This window comes from Carya illinoinensis, chromosome 5, assembly GCF_018687715.1.
Source record: "Carya illinoinensis cultivar Pawnee chromosome 5, C.illinoinensisPawnee_v1, whole genome shotgun sequence".
Lineage (NCBI taxonomy): Eukaryota > Viridiplantae > Streptophyta > Magnoliopsida > Fagales > Juglandaceae > Carya > Carya illinoinensis.
Window position 1 is genome coordinate 23,794,060 of NC_056756.1, and position 3,761 is coordinate 23,797,820.

General features: G+C 35.8%; 1 long non-coding RNA gene across 1 annotated transcript; it reads right to left on the reverse strand.

Annotated features, from left to right (window-relative positions):
- Positions 1 to 1,843: 1,843 nt before the first annotated feature.
- Positions 1,844 to 3,344, reverse strand: LOC122309355. Its single transcript, XR_006242417.1, has 2 exons — positions 3,209 to 3,344; positions 1,844 to 2,231 (listed from the first exon to the last, which is right to left on the reverse strand). It is a non-coding gene; the product is annotated as an uncharacterized LOC122309355 (long non-coding RNA).
- Positions 3,345 to 3,761: the final 417 nt, after the last annotated feature.

Consider the following 3,761-nt stretch of genomic DNA (forward strand, 5'->3'; position numbering starts at 1 on the left):
CTATACATACACATTTATTAATATCATATTAGTAAGAGCATTATTAATATTAAATAATTATAAGAGAAACATAAATCTAATTTTAATCTAGCAACAATATTCATACCATCAAGATAGAATTTACACAAAAATCTATTTCATTATTAATAGAAGGGATTTATTTATTCTTTCTTTTACAAAAAGCGGTTATATATTTTGGGCCATGCATGTTACAAAAGTAGATTGTCATAAGAGATATTGTTTTCAAAATATAGCCTAAGGTATTAGGGCACAGGGGTATTGGTTAGCTAGGGACCACTGCCATTCCCCTCCTCTAGCAATACATGCCTCAGTTGCAAAATTGACAATTTTGCTAGGTGGATACATGAGTCCAAAACTCCGCAAATAGTCTACCACCTACAATTCAAGGTGAATAACCGGTCGATTGGGAAATTTTCTCCCACTGATTTTTCAAGTAAAACAATGCAGAGTCTTGAAAATTTATGGCATAGGGTATTAGGAACCAAAACTTATAGAGGTGTAACCGGTTCGAACCGGTTCGGTTATGGACATATTTTAAAACAGAACCAGTATACACTAGTTTTGAAATTTGAAGAACTAATACTGCACCAGCTACACCTGCAAACTAGTGATTTCGGTTACAGCTATAAACCGGTACTACCAATTTTATTAATTCTGTTCTGGTTCTGTCTGGTTTTTCCGGCATATTATATATATACTATATATATACTATATATATTATAACATATAATAATATAGTGATAATATATTGTAATATATAATAATTGTATCATAGGCTATAGTGATATTGTATTAGTATAACTACAAATAATATAAACTATATTGATAATATATAGTTATTTTATATAAGATTTTAAAATTTAATGTTATTTTAATTAGTAATTTAGCATATAATACAAGATTATTTTATATATAATTATATATTAGATATTAAAATTATATATAATATAAAAAATCATATAATAAATATTCTATATAATATAAAAAATTAAAAAATATATATTTATATGAATCGGTCAAGTCCTGTCCGGTGTTAGAAAAAGGGAAAACCAGAACCGAACCAATTTTGAATGATTTTGAAAAAAATGGAACTAGTATTAGACCGAGCAAATTTAGAACAGAACTGAACTCATTGGCTTTTTTTCCACCCGAACGTGTGAGGACCATGCTGAACCAAGGGAAGAAATTCCTTCATGTAGGCGAAATGTTGGCAGAAAAGTGGCAGCCAGGCAGGCAGCATGCTGCCAAGGACGCAATAGGGCCAGCAATACGTTGTGGGAAGGTTGGCTGGTACAAGCATCATAAAGAGAACAATGGTGACTACGTAAATTCAATCTACATTGGACAAGCAAAGGATGTGTTGATCATACAAAGGGCAAGCAAAGGGCAAAGGTAAGCTCGATGCAAATTTTGGTATCACTCAAAGATAACACAGAGGAGCTCAAACCATAGTTTTGAATTTCATACTGTACTGGCCAGTTTGGTTGAAATATTTTATTTCCATGGCTTAGCCGGTACAGAGAAGGATATAGTTTCGTACTAGTTAGAATTTCAGCTGTTTCAGCCCATATCGGCCAAATATTTCAGCTTGTACTGGCGTATATTTCAGCCCATACCGGCTGATATTTTAGCCTTTACTTCTTCTTTTTTCATTTCTTTAAACTGTAAGCTCATTTTTCAATCCCTAATTTAGACTAGGCTATTTATAATTTATATATGTATTTATATATAATTTATTCATATATAAACTATTATTTTAGAATATAATTTTTACATATTTATATATATAGTTTATTCATATATCAAAAATTCCAAAACGGTATACAAAACGGTACTAGTACAGAAATATTTCATTCCAGTGCCTTGACTGATATAGCCTCTGGTACGGTATTCAAAACTTTGGCTCAAACTAGGAGCCCATGCTATGTCAATGACGACACAACAAGAGTACACTTGGGGAAGGAGGAATGACCTATAGACCATACGTTTGACCTCAAAAGTAAGGCTTAAAGCCACGTGGGTGACTCTCATGAGGAGAAGGAATTCGGGCTTGGTCCCAATGCAAGTTGCAAAGACGTGTGTGGCTTGTCCCATCAATTTGCTCGGTCTCTACTATTCTTTAGTCTAGAGGACACATGGTCGATAGAGATTCAAGATCGCCCTTTCAGCCAATCAGAGGTCAGGATCCACCAAGACTGTACCTGACAATTCTACAGTATAAAAGACATTGGATGATGGTCAACATCTCTCTCTTTTGAGATTGTAAAGTAATTCTCTTTAATTTCTTCTTTAGCTCGAGGATTTCAAGAAGGCTAAGTTTAGAGTCTTCATCAATAAGGATATCAACAACTCCAATGAAAGCCACAGTATGTAGAATATTATCCAAGTAGATTCACTCCTACGACTAAGCTCGTAATATTGAGTAAATGTTTATAGATATTTTCACGTTTCATATTCTACCCTTTATATCTCTCTCATGAAAGTGCATATTTTCTCACTATGATTCTTGAGTATTTTGAGGATGTGATTTTGAGGTGATGTTGCAATAGCTTGCTAGAAATTCAATGATGGAATTTCGATAGGCTTTAGGAATCTCATGAAAACCTAGCAAGTTTTCATAAATCGATGATTTACTAAAAAATGAGTAGCACAAATGCTATCCCATGTGCAGGAGGATGTCATGTAATAATTAGAAAAAAAATTCATAAATCGTCTCATCGGGGAAAGTTGTTTAAATCTGAACTTGTATAAAATGGTGAAAAGTTTTACAAACAAAAGTAGTGGTATGCACAATGAATGTCAGAGTGCAATGGAAATAAAAGTACTAGTCATAGACTAGATTCATACTTTCAAATTTTTTTGAGTGTTGAAATGAAATATAAAAGACTAACAAATTGAAATTAACAATTAAGGATTCTACTATGTTAAATGTGACGCCCCCAAATCCCCACGCCCGGACACGGGGAAATCGAGACGTCCAGATGATGACAACCCGGGTCACCACCTTAACGACGAGTGCCAAGTGTGTATAAAAGCAACAAATGTGCAAAGGAAACGCAGCGGATAACGAAAGTCATATAACTAAGTACCAGAATTTTTCTTAATATAATACAAGCTGTTCAAAACATACATAAATAAAATATTACATAACATAAATATAGTTTTAAATACAGCTACAAAACCTTACTTCAACTCAAAAGTCCGGTAGAGCCGCATCCTCAGGCTCAGCCTCCTCCTCCGCCTCGAATCCTGCACCAAAATCTACGGAACCAAAAATGGTACCGCAGGTAAGTAAAATCCAAACACCACCAGATAAACATATATAGAACTCAAACAATATGCATGAAGTGATGCCAATGCGCAAAACCCATAAAAACATATTTTTCCACATACGCCAAAAATCCCATTTGGCCCCAAAAACACATCCTTTCCAAAAAACCACGCCAAAAGTCACATTTGGCCTATATAACCGTCTCAAACTAAAAACCATTTTATCTGTATGCACCATGACCTCCCTTAGGGGTCATCCGCACACCCTGGCTCCAGTGCCACACCGCAGAGTACCACTACGCATGTGACACCTAACGAGCGATGCCCAGTTCCACGCCCCGCGTGTTCGTAGCCAAGCATCCTCTAGCCCTCACCAGCGAAGGGCCACGGAGTCGGTGCGTAGAGCGATGCTCGGTTCCGTGCCCGGCGCATTCGTAGCCAAGCAACCCCTAGCCCTCGCTCCCGTCGTC